The 18371-nt window shown below is 38.2% G+C and overlaps 1 long non-coding RNA gene across 1 annotated transcript in view; it reads right to left on the reverse strand.

Annotated features, from left to right (window-relative positions):
- Positions 1-3592: 3592 nt before the first annotated feature.
- Positions 3593-18371, reverse strand: part of LOC141374150 (uncharacterized) — a 31443-nt gene continuing 16664 nt past the window's right edge. Inside the window, exons 3-5 of the long non-coding RNA XR_012380791.1 lie at positions 16536-16579; positions 4990-5080; positions 3593-3896 (exon numbers count right to left, since the gene is read on the reverse strand). This is a non-coding gene — a long non-coding RNA (uncharacterized lncRNA). The remainder of the gene's footprint in view (positions 3897-4989; positions 5081-16535; positions 16580-18371) is intronic.

The following is an 18371-nucleotide window of genomic DNA, read 5'->3' on the forward strand; positions in this document are numbered from 1 at the left end:
AACTCAATGAGGAAAGGATAGTCTTGTCAACAAATGGTTCTGGAATGATTGGACATTCATATGCAAAGGAAGGAAGGAAGGAAGGAAGGAAGGAAAGGGGAGGGGAGGGGAAGGGAAAGGGAGACAGGGAGGGAGGAAAAAAGAAAGATGAACCTTTATCTCACAGCAAAACAAAATTTAATTTGAAATGGATCACAGCCTTAAATGTAAAAAGCTAAAGCAATAAAAATTTCCAGTAAAAAGCATAAGAGAGAATCTTTGTGATCTTGAGATAAGTAAAAATTTCTAAAATAAGACATAAAAATCATGAACCATTTAAATATTGATAAATTATGGGGCACCTGGATCACTCAGTTGGTCAAGCATCCAACTCTTGATCTCCCCTCAGGTCTTGATCTCAGGGTTGTGAGTTCAAACCCTAGGTTGAGCTCCATGCTGGGTGTGGAGCCTACTTTAAAAAAATAAAAATAAAAAATAAAATAATATATTGATAAATTAGACTTAAAATTATAAAATTTGCTGTTCAAAAAACACCATTAAGAAAACAAAAAAGGCAAGCCCCAGATTGGAAAAAAAAAAATTCACCATATTTGTATCTAACAGAGGACTTGTACCTAGGATATATAAAGTATTCTTACAGCTTAATAATAGATTAGCTATTTCCCTTCCCTTTCCCCCCAAAACGGAGAAAACTATTTGAACAGACACTTCCCAAAAGACTACAAATAGTCAATAAATGCATGAAAATATACTCAGTTTCTCCACAGTTCTTTCCTTCCTAAAACAGTCAGCATTGGGATCAATTCTGTGGCAAAGACATTGACTCTTAAGTTCCCATATTCATTTCAAGCATTTATTTATGGAATAGTTATTGAGCATTTACTTATATGCTCATTAAACTATTATAGAATTGGTATGCTTTAAAAAGGGCAAGACAAGGGGAACCTGGGTGGGTCAAGTGGTTAAGCATCTACCTTCGGCTCAGGTCATGATCTCAGGGTGCTAGGACCCAGTCCCACATCAGACTCCTTGCTCAGTAGGGAGTCTGCTTCTCCCTCTCTCCTCCCCCCTGTTCATGTTCTCTCTCTCTCTCTCTCTCTCTCAAATAAATAAATAAAAATCCTTAAAAAAATAAAAAGGGCAAGATAAGATATAAAAGAACCGTCATAACATGGTTATAGCAAGTAGCACACTTTTGTTGGCAAATGTATCCGTCAGCTTTTGCTGCCTAACAAACCACCCCAAATTTTATTAATTTAAAATAAGCAATCATTTATTTGGCTCATGATCCTCTGGGAAGTTTTTCAGGTATGAACAAAATTTGTTCAGGTAGGAACAAAGCTCTACTGGGCTTTTTCATGTGTAGGTGGTTAGTTAGTTGATTGGTTGGGCTGATTGATCTAAGATGGCTCAGCTAAGGCAATTCTTCTCTGTTTCATGATCTCTCATTATTCCTCAAGGAGATGATCTGTACTTATTCACATAGCAGCTGTGATGAAGGGTCTAAAAACCATCAAGAGAGGAAAAACTCTGATGCACACACGGCTTTCAGACCTCTTCTGTGTCCTGTTTGTGGGCATCTTTTGTCCAGAGCAAATCACCTAACTAGGCCCAGAGTCAGTGTGGAAAGCCCTCAAAGTTGTATATTATGTGGTATGAATACAAGGAGGAGAAGAATTTATGGCCATTTTTGCAATCAACCACTATAAGCAACACAACCCAAATCAATCCAAGTTAACCAGAAGGAGAAATTACTGGTTCAAGTTATTGAAAATACCAGAGAACCCGTAGTGGCTGAATCCAGGGGTTCAAATACTATCAGCAGAACTCGTTCTCACTACTCCTTGGCATTCCTTCCTTTTTATTTCATTTCTAGAAGGCTCTCACTTTGGTCACAAGATGACCTTTAGCAGGTACAGACTTTCATCTTAACCTCTCAACATCCTAAGAGAAAAAGTGGATTTTTCCCCACTTTCCAGTGGAAGTTTTAGGATTGAGTCTCCCTGGACCAAGTTGAGTGGAGCACCTATCTCAGTAAACCTATCTCAGTGCCCAGGAAGACAAGAATAAATGATTCTTTAGGCCTTGGTCATATGCCCACCCCTAGCAGTAGGAGGGCAGGAGCACTCTCATCTAAATCACATGGACTAAGATGAGAAGAGGTGAATTCCCTAAGAAGGGGGACTTGATGCTTAGCTGCTGACACAATAGGTGTCTTGAGCTATAAAAATATCCTGACAAAGAAGATGTTGCTATGTCATAACAGGATTGGAAAGATATTGTTACTGCTGCTGTTGTCAACATGCTATCCCTGACTGCTAGTCATAATGAATTTGCCCTGTGCCAGGCACTAGGCACTTCATGAACTCTAAATCATTGGGTCTGGATTAAGAGAAGCAAAATTTGGATCTGAAGTATGCTTCATCCTGGACTCAGAGAGATGGAACTACTGAGTTGTCACCTTGGGGAAGGGTGAATGGATTCTATGTGCAAAGAAGAGTACACTGAAAACTTGATGAGGAAAGCAGATTGGGGTAGATATAAGTGGCGCTTACCAACATTTCCAGTTCTTCCATTTTACATGCACAGGAGGAGCACTGTATTTCTTTAGCTTGTTAAAGTCAAGAATTTCCATGAAACTGTTTATTAGTTAAAAAAGAAATGTGAGCAGAGCTGATACATGTCACTTTCTAGGCTGAAGTATTTAATTGCTGTGGTGATCATACAAGAATCTGTTAATATACAAGTGCCATAAAAATGAGGCAATGTGGAATGCTGAGCCTGGAGTCACCCAGACCCACAGCAGACTTTGCTTGAGCGAGAAATAAACTTGAGTTGTTACTACAGTTAGAATCAAGCCTAATTGGACCATTACACACTAAATAATACTATAAGACAAGTACATGTACATCAATTTTGTGGGTGAAGAAACTGAGGCATAAAAAGTTTAAACAAACTCCATGAAATCCCATATCCAGCGAGCAGCAGACCCAAGACTCAAATCCAGGTCTGTCTGATTCCCAAGTCCATGCACAAAATCTCCTGGTCCCTCACCTGGCAGGAAGGACAGAAGGGAAGGAGGGAGGGAGGGAGAAGGGAGGAAAACAAAGCAAGAAATAAGGGCATTATTTTAAAATAGCTCTATCTCCTCAACATATCCTCAAGCACATACAAAATATGAAAATATAAGAAGAAGACTTTTTAGCTAAATAAGTTTGCAGTCCACTTGCATGATCTGAACATCCTATATTTAACAGGAGAATGCATTAGTGTAAGGATAAGAAAGCCCAGGTTCTAGTTCTGATTCTTTGTCTCTGTCCTGTTATATCACCTAACTTCTCCAGTTATATGTATTTACATGTATTTTTAAATTAATGAGTTACCAGGTCTACTCATAGTATGATAAATGATAAAACGCCTCTTCCAGCTGCCTCTTCTCGACTGCCCTCTTCAACCCATTTCAAATTGGCCTGTAAATTGACTGCTTTCACCAAATGTATCAATTGGTACATGGTTAGAACATGATTTTATTTGTCCAGATTTAAGTAGGTATTGGTACATTCCAGGCACATAACATCACTGTATATCTGTGTATATCTTGGATATCTTGGACACTGCATCGAGTAGTCATCAGGGTTGAATCAAATAAACACATATGTCTTAAGTAATATGAGGTTTTCTTTTTTACTTTTCTGTAATTCTCAAATTTTCTATAAAGAACATAATTTGAGGGACTCCTGGGTGGCTCAGTCAGTTAAGCGTCTGCCTTCAGCTCTGGTCATGATCGGGGTCCTGGGATCGAGTCCCACATCAGGCTCCTTGCTCAGCAGGGAGCCTACTTCTCCCTCTGCGTGACGCTCCTCCTGCTTGTGCTCTCTCTTGCTGTCTCTCTCTCTCTCTGACAAATAAATAAATAAATAATCTTTTTAAAAAAGAGCATAATTTGAAAATATCATTTAAAGGGAAAACCGATGCCTAAACAATTTAAAGATGTTTTAATAAAGATATCGGGAAAGAGGATTATATAGGTAATGTAAATAAATGCTACAAGGCAAGTAGTTAAATTGATTTTACCCATGACAAATATATAATTAATTTTAAGCAATATTTAAAATACAAATGAAAACTATATATATCCATTGTAATTTCTGACAAAGGTAGCTAAGTACCATACAAATGAGAAAGAGCTCAGATAGATACTTGCCGATCTTTCACACTTTTACCAAGTTCTGAAGATGCGTAATTTTTGCAGAGTCAGGGTCCAAAAGTTCATGTTGCAGGCATCTTCACAAGAAACTCCTGAGGCATGGCCTATTTTATATTGCACACCTCAGGACTCTAAGATCTATTTATATTCTGCTTAAGCTCCTGATGTAGTTTGAATCTTTTTTATAGCTTAAAATTAAGTTGTGAATTTGGGGACAACTAATTCCAGTGAATTACAACTGCCTCTCAAACAGATTCCAGGATGTACTGTCCCCTAAATATATCTCATTGTTTCAGAGAAATCAAGACAATTTTGTAGGAATCTGTTATATTCTGTAATTGCAGTAAATCCTAATGCCATGACATTGTTACCGCAAACATTTCTTCGTTACTAAAAATAATATTACTAAGTTTTACCACAAGTATTTCTCAGTATAGTGGAAGCTTAAATAGAATGTGGCAGACACCTCTTTGAACTTTGTTGTGATGTGCTTTGATCTCTAGTATATTCACTACAGCATTTCTTAGATCTCTCATTCTTCCCACAAAGAAAACAAGGTGGATCCAAGACATAAATACCAGTAATATTCTTGGGCTTCCCTCTGAGAGCACCTTGAATTGGTAACCCTCCCAACATACCTGCTTCACTTTCCCTTAGTAATAGCATCCTGATTGTGTACAAGATAGTAAGCTCCGCTACAAACTTCATTTCCCACTGCAGGTAGGCAGTGGCTGCAGGGACAGTCCTGGCCAATGAGACGTAAGCAGGGGGCTTGCTCATACTGATGGTCTGCTGGAGATCTGCTGGACTTGCTCATTCCCCACTCTTTCCTCCTTCTTCTTGCCTTGACTCTGAGCATGATGATCAGAATTCCTATAACCATTTTGAGACAATGAAGGAAAGGTCAAAAGAATCTCAGGGAGATAGACATAAACACTGTTGAGCTGATAAACCAAAAGAAGCAACTATCTGCTTCTTGACTTTGTTTTTCATGGGAAAAATAAACTCTTGTTTGTTTAGGCCACTGAAGTCATGTATTTTATTACCTACAGCTAACAACATTCCTAGTGGTTATATGTCTTCAGCCCAGTCTTGTAATCAGGTAGATAGCAAAGCTTTTCTCTAATTCTTAATAGAAATCAAGTATGGGGATTCCTAAAACATTAGTTAGAACAGCTGCCCATGCACCTGTTCCACTAATGAGCCACTCCAGATGACTTTTTGCTGTCAACTGTAAAATCAGCACTCAGATAAGCAATTATTTATATTATTCAAAAAGCTGCCCTGCTCCCAAACCTCAAACCCTTACATCTGCCTGAAATTGTCATCTATTTGAGATGGGATTGTGTGAATGATAGATTTTCTCAATACTCTGTGTTATTATTGCAGCCCAGTCTGAGTATTAAAGACAAATTGGCTGTGAAAGGAAATCACATGGGAGAAAACACTAAGGTCCAGATTATTCCAGTTGATTAAATGAAAGCTCAGTTGGTTACAAAGGTCTAAGCTCAAAGGAGTAGGGGTGTATTCAACATGAGATGCAATTTCTTTGGAAGGATGAACCATGTAATTTAGGAAGATAAGAAATGCTATCTTCTGTTCTCATAAAGTAAGAGTTAAAGACTATGAGATACACTATAAACAATCTTTTGGTTAGAAGCAAAGATGAATAAACAAAATGAAACTAAGAATGAGTAATGATAATAACTCCAGTGACTTTTACAAAGCACTTACTCTGTGCCAGGCAAAGTACTCTACACCCATTTTTTTCTCATTTAACCCTTACAACCATACCGTGCAGAAGTCACTCTTAAGATCTTTATTTTATAGATGAGGAAATAAAGACTTGGAGAAGTTATGCAATTTGCTTGAGCTTACACAGCCAGCAAGAAACAGAGTAAGGATTGAAACCCAGGTCTGTCTGGTGCCAAAGCCCATGCTCTTAGCCCTGCTCTGCAACCACTGTGCTGTACGGCGCCCCCCCCCCCCCCCCCCCGCCACCAGGGAACCGAAGCACGTCAGACCTGAGGGCCCTGAGTGAGCAGCCAGCCCAGAGGCTCCCAAAATTTTCAAGCATGAAGACCCTTGTTATCTTTCTTTTAAAATTCATGGTTGGGAAAACGGCCAACAGACACATGAAAAAGTGCTCAACATCACTCAGCATCAGGGAAATCCAAATCAAAACCTCAGTGAGATATCACCTCACACCAGTCAGAATGGCTAAAATTAACAAGTCAGGAAACGACAGATGTTGGCAGGAATGCGGAGAAAGGGGAACCCTCCTACACTGTTGGTGGGAATGCAAGCTAGTGCAGCCACTCTGGAAAACAGTATGGAGGTTCTTCAAAAAGTTGAAAATAGGGCTACCATACGATCCAGCAATTGCACTACTGAGTATTTACCCCAAAGGTACAAATGTGGGGATCCGAAGGGGTACGTGCACCCCGATGTTTATAGCAGCAATGTCCACAATAGCCAAAGTGTGGAAAGATCCAAGATGTCCATCGACAGATGAATGGATAAAGAAGATGCGGTATACACACACACACACAGAGACACACACACACACACACACACACACACACACACACACACACACACACAGGAATATTATGCAGCCATCAAAAAGAAGAAAATCTTGCCATTTGCAATGACGTGGATGGAACTGGAGGGTATTATGCTAAGCGAAATAAGTCAATCAGAGAAAGACATGTATCATATGACCTCACTGATATGAGGAATTCTTCATCTCAGGAAACAAACTGAGGGTTGCTGGAGTGGTGGGGGGTGGGAGGGATGGGGTGGCTGGGTGATGGACATTGGGGAGGGTATGTGCTATGGTGAGTGCTGTGAGTTGTGCAAGACTTGAATCACAGACCTGTACCTCTGAAACAAATAATACATTATATGTTAAAAAAAGAAAAAGAAGAAGATATCAGGAGGGGAAGAATGAAGGGGAGGAAATTGGAGGGGGAGATGAACCATGAGAGATGATGGACTCTGAGAAACAAACTGAGGGTTCTAGAGGGGAGGGGGTGGGGGGATGGGTTAGCCTGGTGATGGGTCTTAAAGAGGGCACGTTCTGCGTGGAGCACTGGGTGTTATACGCAAACAATGAATCAGGGAACACTGCATCAAAAACTAATGATGTAATGTATGGTGATTAACAAAACATAATAAAAAAATAGGAAAAAATAATTCACGGTTGAAAACATGCATAGGGACAAAAGTAACTGTAAATTCAATAATGCTCTGATATGACTCTACATTATATTTATCATCCATATTTATTTGGAGAGTGGTAGTTCATATAAATGTGAGACCTGGAATTCATGGAGTCTAGAGACATTGTTTATTGAACATGGAATTTATGGACCCTTTAAATATTTTCCTGACCCTCCTATCCAGGTTGGAAATTGGTCCTCTGAGTAGCAGATACCAAGACCAGATTAGCTGTGCAAAAGATTTATTGAAGGATATTTCTGGGAAGGATAAATGGGATGTAGACAAGAGTAGGCTTGGAGAGGCTGCAAATTCATGATACAGGTCCAATACCTGAGAGGGAGGTGTTGGGTAGAAAGGGTTGGGTAGGAAGAGACTCAGACTGCACTGCAGTTCTAAGGCACTCTTGCCCAGCTGATGGAGAGTCTCTGAGCCAAACCTGCCCATCAGAGGAAGCCCAAATTGGGCCAGCATCAGTACCCCTGCCATGTTCAGTCACTGGCTGGAAGCAGCCTGGTAGAAGTGTGGCCTTAGGTTCTCAGGGGGAGTAGCTGGGGGCTGTTAGTCAACCATGTTCCGTACTGGATGGTTCAGCACATTTCCAAGGCAACCACAGGTTAAGGATCAGGGACGTAATCCAATATCCCCATTTTACAGGTGAGGAAAATGAGGCCCAATTACATTTAGCCACATGATCAGGATGAGAATTTACTTGATCCAACTCGCATGTCAGCAGAGTGCTTGAACACTTTGACTTTGAAGTTAAATTCACCTGCAAAAGTCATGACATGTTGTTTAAGTGTACTTCCTTGCAATTAGAACACAAATAAGTCTGAGAGATCTAATACACAGTACAATGATGATAGACAACAAAACTGTATTATAAACATTAAACTTAGTAAGAGACCAGAACTTTAATTATTTCCACCATTAGGAAGAAATGATAGTTATTGATATGATGGAGGTATTAACTAATGCTGCAGTGCCAATCATATTTCAAATAAATGTATCAAACCAGTATGTTAAATTTACACAATGTTATATGTCAAATACATCTCAATAAAAATGATAATATCATCTAACTCATAAGACTGTTATGAGTTTCAAAAAGAAAACTCATGTAAAAATGCTTAATATAGTACCTGGTCACTAGTCCCTCAACAAATGGTAGCAATTATTATTTCTACTCCAGTGTTTTTTTCTACTGGATATAGGTAAACTAAAAATGCAGACAACATCTTTATGCCCTTATACTTTTTCTTCAATTTATCCTTTCATAGTCATAGAAAAGTAATCCAGTCCTATGGGAATTTTTCCTAAATTACCTTCCATGTGTGCAGAAACTCCCATGTTTAAGAATATTATCAATTTTCCAGATCTTATATCAATATCAGTATTTCCAGAACAGGTGGCCTCTGTGCTCCAAGAGATAAATATATTAAAAATAAACAAAGTAGTTTTGGGAAGAACTCACTCAACGAGTATTTAAAGTTGAATCATTTAGTCCTTTCAATATGAATTCAGTTAAGTTTTATTCAGGATAAAAATAAGCCTGTGATCTTAAAATCCAATTCAATGCCTTAAAATATTTACTAAAGTGGAGGAGAACAAATCAATGCTACAAGGTCAGAGAGGAATGTGCATATACTTGGACAGTCACCACAGCTCCTCAGGCCTTTCATGGAGCTTACTTAGCAAGGGGAAGTGAACCCCCAGCCAGGTGGGACTGCCTCTGGGGGTGCTACATGAAAATAAGAGAGTCTTATAAAAGTCATAGGTTCTCCGTTCTAGGGAGGGCACAACTTTTTTCTCCTTGGCTGAGAGGACAACTTTCCAGGGCTTCTGGGTGACTCAGTTGGTTGAGCATCTGACTTTTAATTTTAGCTCAGGTCATGATCTCAGGGACGTGAGATCTAGCCCTGCATCGGGCTCCTGGCTGGGTGTGGAGCCTGCTCTCCCTCTCCCTCTCCCCCTACCCCGTTCTCTCTCTCTCTCTCAAAAAAAAAAAAAAAGACTACTTTCCACCTACCTTTTTCAAAAAACCACTGTACTGGCACAACAATGGGGATATAGTTGACTTTATTGAATTGTACATGTAAAAATGGGTAAGATGGTAAAAAAAAAAAGCAATGGGGAAACTGTATAAGGAGTGGGGAAAGAAGGTACAAGAATTCTCTATTTTCTACTTAATTTTCTATACACTAAAACTGTTCTAAAAAATAAAATTTATTAATTAAAAAAAAGGAAAAACACATTATGCTAAGTGAAAGGAGACAGATACAAAATGCCATATGCTTGATTCCATTTATATGAAATTCCCAGTACAGACAAAGCTGTAGGGACAGAAAGTAGATGGTGTGTATTGGGGAATGGAAAGGGGGAGGATGAATAGGCAGCTCAGAGGATTTTTAGAGAAACAAAAATATTCTGTATGATATTGTCATGATGCGTACATGTCATTATGCACTTGTCTAAATCCATAGAATATGAAGCACCAAGACTAAATTTTAATGTAAACTATGGACTTTGGGTGATTATGATGTGTCAATGTAGGTTTATCCTTGGTAAAAAATGTTCCATTCTGATAAGTGATGTTGATAACATGGGAGATTATACATGTGTTCGTGCAGGAAGTATATGGGAAATCTCTTTATCTTCCTGTCAATATTTTTTGTAAATTTCAGGCTGCTCTAAAAAAATTATGTAGATAGTGGTTGCCAAGGGCTTGGCGAGAGGAAGGAATGGGGAGTGACTACTCATGGGTTTGGGGTTTATTTTGGGGGTAATGAAGATGTGCTGGAATTTGATAGTGGTGATGTTTGCAAAAGTCTCTGACTATATTAAAAAACACCAAATTCTTCACTTTAAAAGGGTTGATTTCATATTATGTGAACATGTCAATAAAACAAAACAAAACTTGTACTGAGTATAATGAATATCTCTTCTTTCATTTGACCAGAAGACAGTGGAATATAGGAGAGTGGAGCATAGAGGGAAGGGAGACAACAAAGGTGTTCCTCTCTCCTGCCTTGCAACCTTGCCCATCACCCTCTGATGAACTAACTGTACAGGAAGGCCACTGCTGAACCAACTCTCAACAATCTGACCCTTTCATAGTCCCTCCAGTTACGTGTATTTTAAGGTGCATGTGGTCCTCTGCTTATAGGTAGTTTCTTCTGTGTGCTTTTATTTCTGCTTTTCCTAATTCACACCACAGTGGTCTATTATCTCTTGATTCCTCCTTTCACTCTTTTCCATTCAATGCATACTCTTTCCACTTCTGCTTTATCTATTGTTCTCACAGATAGAGAGGTAAAACTCCCTCTGGCTGCCCAGTTATTCATCCACCCATTCTTTCATCCACTCATTCACCTATTTACCCATTATCTATCTCAGGAATCCCCATCATTTGAAGGAAAGGGCTGTCTCACCTCCTGGAAACACCAACAGAAAACAACTATCCCAATGAAACAACCACTATTATCTATCAGTTTCTGTGACCGGGAACTATTGTGTTTCTTTACCTCATAAATTTCTAGCTGCTGCTACAGAAAAGGGAATGAAGCAACTGTCCATCAAGGCCATGGTCTGTCCAGGTGACTCAGATAGATTGCTTTAGTACTTTGACAATGACCATTTACAAAGGATGGTTATTTTGCCACTTATATGTTGAAGGAAGTTGAAAGAAAAGGCTTACGTGTTGTCTTGGCATATCCTTCAGTTTATTGACATTTATTGACAAACATTTACAGACAAAACCAGAAGTTTCCTTCCCCAAAATTCCCCCCTATAATTCCATCAGTTTTAGACTTATAAAAAAGAGTGAACTGAAAGGAATTTGGCAAGGAAATTGTTATTATTAGTTTCAAATACCTCTTTGGAGGGATATCCTTAATAGTGATTCAAATATTAGTATCAACTAATTTAATGATATCAGCCCAGACAGGAGCATTATCTATGAGAAAGAAAAGAACCAATGTAAGGTTGGGTCATTTTTTGGTGCCTTTGAGAAAGCTCCACCATGGTGGGCTCACCCTCCCACTGACTTTTCTTCTTTCAAGTCTGAATTCAAAAGTCACCTCCTCTTACAGTAAGTATTTCGTCTTGTCTCTTGTTTGGGTGCTGATTTGTTTTGTTTTGTTTTGTTTTGGTCCACCAATAGCACTCTGTGCAAGACACAGGCTAGGAGAAAATATTAGCAATACAAGTAGAAGACAAAGAATTTGTATCAAAAAATCAAAAATATCTCTAAAGACCTGTTAACAACAACAATAAGGCAAACAACACTCCATTTGTTAAATAGGCAAAAAAAAAATGTAAAGGGCATATATAAATAGCCAATAAGCACATGAAAAGAAGCTAAAATAATTAGTTAATAGAAAAATGCAAGTCAAGTCACCATTAGAATGTCTAAAATTAAAAGAGTAACAATACCAAGTGTTGGTGAGGATGTGGAATAACTCAACTCTTATTTATTGCTTGTGGGAATGTAGACTGCTATAGACACTTCAAAAAACAGTCTAGTGGTTTCTTATAAAGTTAAACATATGCTTACCATATGACACAGAAATTACACTTCTAGTATTTATCAAAGAGAAACGAAAACAAAAGCCCACACAGACTTAAATGTGAATGGTCACATCAACTTTATTTATAATAGTCCCAAACTGTAAACAGCTCAAATGTCAATCAATGTGTGAATAGATAAGCAAATTGTCATATACTCATACAATGGGTAAATAACAAGGAACTAGCTGCTGGTACAAGCAACAACATGGGTGGATCTCAAAATGTTATGCTGAATGAAAGAAGCATGACACAAAAGTATAAATACTGTATGATTCCATCTACATGAAACTCACAGGAATTTCAATTTAATCTATAGTACAGAAGGCAGGTCAGTGCTTGCTTAGGTCCAGGAATGAGAATGGAAAAAAGGGGAACTTCTGGGGTGATGGAAACATTCTATATCTTGACAGTAGTGGTGGTATGGTATATATATATATATTTGTCAAAACTCTTGAAATTGTACACTTCAATTGTGTGCATATTATTTATGAATTATACCTCAGTCAAGTTGGTTTACAAGTATCTGAACTCTCCTGCACCCAGCTCTTAATCTCCTGTAATCTACCTGCACGATCTTGTTTCATATTTATTACAGGGCCTGGTGTTTACCTTGTAACCTTCAAACCTATTCTATAGAAATATGGAAGCCTCAAATACTTCATTGCCTGTGGTGCTTAACTTCAGATGGAAACTATGTTTAGTCATTTCTTTTTTTTTTAAGATTTTATTTATTTATATGAGAGAGAGAGAGAGAGATTGAGAGAACGAGTGGAAGGAGGTGCAGAGGGACCCTGGGATCATGACCTGAGTCAAAGGCAGACGCTTAATTGACTGAGCCACCGAGGCACCCTGTTTAGTCATTTCTGACCTCTGCTTTAGTTAAGGGACTGCTTCTGAGGGTGGTTGTTTCACATCCTTCATGAGAAACCCTGAGTCATCCACTTCCCTCCATTTCCAACCCTGTGTTGATTTTTGGCATGATTTCTGAGGATGGTGTAAGCTTAATGGAGACACTATATTGTATCTTTCTTCCTGCCCATGAGTGAAAGTGGTTTATAAACTAGGGATGTGTGCTCTCTCTCTCACCTTACTTCTTTGAGAAGGTGATTTTCAGATAAATATGGAAGATAGTGAGGCTTTTTCCACGCCCCCAATTTGCTTGGCCAACTTCATTGTGGACAGAGCACATTCATCTTTCTCTTTACCTAAGATCGTGCTGACAGAGGGTCAATTTGATTCCTTGCAGAGCAGTTTTATTCCAACTGAGGAAAATGATCTTTATTTTCCAAAAATCTTTCTCTGGATCACAGTGTGGCAAGGTTGATCATTCTACATTGGCCAAACAATAATTCCAATAATTCAACCCCTCTTGCATTTAGTGGTTCGTTTTGCTAAATGGAAAGCTTTCAGCAGGGAACCTCTTAAGAAAGGAAAATTGCTGGACTTAGCAACCAGTACAGATATTGAGGAGAGTTCAAGTTACTTTCTGAATAAAAGGGAGAGTAAAAGCAAAAATCCAAAAACCAACCACAAAATCAGCCAAGTGAACAGAGCTACCAGATTGTAATGTTTCATAGGTGTAGCTGACGCTCTGCCAAATCCCTTTCCATCCCACTGCTTCTTTTAGGTGTACTATAAGCAGAAAACAATTGGAGCTTTGTGTGACTACTTTGGATGTCTTAGGATGTTTATTAAATGATTATACAGATGGTACAAGCAGCCCTCGGGCAGCATTAATAATCTTCTACATGAAACATTCTGCTCGAGGGCTCTATCAGCATCAGACAAGATAGTTCATGTGTATAATTGCAGGGACTCCCATATTTTCCAGATTAACAAGACTGTTCTATTTCACCAGTGCTGTCCTTATTCTTTCTGAGGTTTTCAAAATCTTTTAGGATCAAATAAGATGACTTATGAAAGTCTTTTGTAAACTCCAACGTTATAAATAAAATTTGATGATTTCTAAGATATCCATTAAAAAACCCACCAGATAGTAAAAGATGTGAGCAGGCAGTTCATGAAAAAAGATACACAGTTGGTCTTTAAATATATAATAATGCTCAATTTTACCCACAATAAAAGAGATACAAGTTAAAATTACACTGAGATGCCATTTCTCAACTATCTGATTGGCAAAAAACTCAAGATTAGACAATAGACTTAGGGCAAGACTATGGGGAAGAAAGAGAACTTTCGTGTATTGATGGTGAGAGAGAAAAATGGTACACCCCAAAAGGGGGGGGGATTTGGCATCTTCTAGCCAAATTATATATGCATTAACCCTTTGACCCATCAATCCCACTGCTAGAAATTTACCCTGAAAAACACACCTTCACAAATACAAAAAATATGTGCACATTATTTATTATTACATTATTTGTAATAACAAAACATTAAGGACAGTCCAGATACCCATCTACAGGGCATTATAAATAAATTATGGTACATCCACACAATAGAATACTATGCAGCCATCCAAAAGAATGAGGAAGATTTCTATGAACTGATATAGGAGTAATTTGCAGGACATACTGGTAAGTGATAAAAAGCAAAGTACAAGAGTGTTCACAGTATGCTGTTTTGTATAAGAAAGAGGAAATTAAAATGTATATGTATATATTTCCTTATGTTTGCAAAAAGAAAGTCAGGAAGGATAAATTAAAAATGGCCCATGGGGCGTGGAGCACTGGGTGTTATGCACAAACAATGAATCATGGAACACTACATCCAAAACTAATGATGTAATGTATGGTGATTAACATAACAATAAAAAAATTTTTAAAAAATGGCCCATGGGGGCAGCTGGTGGGGTGTAAGGAATAAGGGTGCTAGCGAGACTATTCTGATTAGAACTTTTTTACTAGTCTTAACTTTTAAGCTGTGTAAATATTTTATATAGTCAAACCTTAAAATTAAATAAAAAGTAAACCTTAACATTGACTACAGAAAGAAGTGAATCTACAATAAGATCGCCACATAGAATAATAAATTAATTCAATTTTTAAATATAATACTAAGATTATACATTCTTAATAGAATATATTTTAAGATCAAAATAATTGCAAAGACATCTTGAGCTTAGTAGGTTTATAATTGACAGGGTTATTGGTTGTTGTGTTTCTGAACCCATATTGTGTTTATTGTGTTATTGTGTTTATGACAGTATAAACAAGTAAATATATTGATGTTGAAAACCAAGGTTTTCATTGTGGGATAAGGAAAATACATATATGGTGTGGGGCATTAAGGTTTTGGGTTGGTTTCTACTTCAATTGAGGAATCATTATGAATTCATTATTTAATATTTTTTCTAGCTTTATCTATAAAAAGGGCCAGAAGCAATGATACTCCAGGAGTAATGAGCATACCTCACACTGAGTTTTTCGTTTGTAAATGCCATTTCCCATCCAAGGAAACCAGGGTGTCTTATGGACATGGTTCCAGGTCTGGGGCAGGGAACATAAAAGGTGATATCAAGACATCTCAGGCCAGATGTCAAGGAAGTGCTCAAAGATTAATGAGGCTATGTCAAAAGGACAAAGAAGCACTGAACTAGTTTTAAGAAATTATGATTCCATAGTGATACTCAAAAAAGGAGGAAGGGGAAGCTTTTTTTCAAAGAATAATGTCAGAAAATAAAGGGGAAAAAAAGAAAGTGGAAGAAAGAATAGGAAAAAAAACATAGTTTTGTCACCTTCCATATATTAATTGATTAAGGCAAATCATTAATGGATACTAAAACCATTGGATGAAAGATAGTTGGGAAGTAGAACATTCACGAAATCTCAAATAATCACAAATTATTATTTACATGGGGAAAGTAACCTTAACAATGAAAAGATCTGTGATCATCACACTATCCAAGGGATCAAACTTCATTCAACCAATAGTAGGACAATGTAGCATGAGGTACCTACTGATCTGATGCAATAAAACATCACCTATGACACTTTCCAGCCGAAAATGTTTAGCATCTAATCATGAGGAAACAACAAAGCAAATGCATAATGGGGGATAGAGTACAACACAATTGGCTTAGACTCTTAAAATATCAATGTTATGGAGTAACAGAGGGAAGAGAGGTTCTGTTCTGATTTAAACGGACTAGGGACTCATCATAAGGAAATGCAATTCATAAAACTCTATTGGATCCTGGATCAAAAAAAGAAATGAAAACAGGCATAAAAGATGTTCTTAGGAAAACTACAGAAATTTAAATAGACTGTATTTTGGAACATGGTAGAGAATTATTCATTTTCTTATATGTGATCATGGTACTGTAAATGTAGAACGACCTTTTTCTTAGGAAATGCATGTTGAAGAATTTAGGAATGAGATGTCATAATACCTGCTACGAATTTTCATATGGTTAAGAAAAGATCTATCTGTATAGAGAAAGAGCACAATGTGCCTATGCTGACAACTGGTAAATTGACAGAAAGGATATGTGGATGTTCACAGTATGAGTCTCACAACTTTTCTATAGTCTGAAATATTTTAAAATAAAAAGTTGGCAAGGAAAAAAATATCCTACCTGATAGTTTCAAGGTTCCTTTTTGTGATCCATACCCTCATAGCCTAAAGTTAGAAAAAGAAAGGGGATCCTCGTTAGATGCCGAAAAATTTCTAATCAGGGCAGTGGTTAAATGCTTAGGCTTTGGAGCCAGACAGAGACCAGGCTGAAGACCTGTGCAAGTTACTCTAACTCTGTAAGCTTCACTTCCCTCAACTATAGAATGAGGTTAATGACAGTACCCACTTCAAAGGACTACCAGATTCATGAGATAATCCACATCAAGTGTTAGCATGAGACCAGCACATAGTCACCACTCACAGATGCCTGCTCTGATTTCCAAAGTGCAATGTGACTTCTCATTAACACTTAAATATTTTTACATGCCATACCCTATGGCTCAGATCAGAAATACTAGTTTCAATATCATCCATTTATCTGTTTACTTACTTTTCAAGAGCCTTCTGTGAAAAGCCCTAAAATAAAATTAATAATGAGGAGGAGGAGGATAGTGATAGGAAGATCATGTAGACAAAATGCAGATGACAACTCACATTTTTAAGTTTAAGAAAATGCCAATGGGGAGGGGATCAAAAAGACATAATTCAAAGTCAAATACTCACATTTTTCAAAAGGTAGAGACAACTTCAGCAGATCTTACTTTGGGGTGGAGGGGTCACAAAATACTTTTAGAATCTGATAGACCCACTACCCCAAAAAACAGACATAGGGACATGACCCATGCAAATTAGAAGTTCACGGTCCCTCTGAGGCTTGTTCATGGACTAATAGGTGAGCATTATTGCCTCACGAATAGGGACATGGTGGGACCGAAGGACAAGACCCGCACTCTCCAATACCTCCATGTAAGATGTCTACAATCCTGTCACTGGACAAGCATTATGCCACCACTAGAAAATTAAAATTTGCAATTCAACCTTGGGAGTAATAAAACAGATTCAAAACAAGTGAGCTGGATCAAAAACATTGGGGCCTTGGAACAGACTCTCTTAGGGAGCAGAGGGATGTGAAGGAGAACAGAGTTAGGTCAAAATATCCTGCTTATTACACAGAACTCAGTTGAGCTAGAATCCTGGGAGGGGCTGATGGCCTTGTTTTATTCACATGCAGAACATCTAATCCTTGAGCAGAGGCCTCTAGGTCTGGAATCTGTATTCAATGAAGCTGAAGAGCCTCTTCAACTCAGGAATTTGTGTAGTTAACAAAATGATTTATCGAGTGTGATTGAGCCCACTCTGTTAGGAGAACTATTTATAGCTATGGCATAAACTCACGATCCACACACTATAGAGGATGTACAGTGGGTTCCAATAACAGTTTCCAGCCTTCCTCCTAAGGATGTGGTAAGTAAGAGAACTTCCCCAGGGCCGGTTTTGTCCAGATCCTCATCTGCGTGCCCTGCTTTGCCCTTGTCACCACAGACAACTTATTAAAGAGTCTTAGTCTTTCCTCTCAGCACTTGCTCAAATTACAGCCCTCATTGAACTACAGCCCTCCATTGATTACTGGAGGAAGCATTGCCTCCATCCAACACAACTTGCAAGATGTCAACTGTGGATTTGTGACAACAGAGCGCTGTCTCTCTCTCTCTCACCCAAACACTCTCTGGTCCTGCTTCTCTCTGCAGAACTAAAATCCCTCAGCTCCAGCAATGCATTCTTAAAGGATGCCATTCTTAGCATTTTGTCAACAGGAGGAATATTTGAAACTCTTTTTGATCAGAAGAGTCACTTGGTACTTGTGATCCCCCTGAAAATGGATTGCCCATCAAAAAGAAACAGGGAAGCCAGGACACTCCTATGTAGTTCCTCAGAGGCCATAAGTCAAGCCATTACT

Source organism: Callorhinus ursinus, unplaced genomic scaffold (assembly GCF_003265705.2).
Source record: "Callorhinus ursinus isolate GAN/ISIS: 27379988/994484 unplaced genomic scaffold, GSC_fseal_2.0 scaffold14, whole genome shotgun sequence".
Taxonomy (NCBI): domain Eukaryota; kingdom Metazoa; phylum Chordata; class Mammalia; order Carnivora; family Otariidae; genus Callorhinus; species Callorhinus ursinus.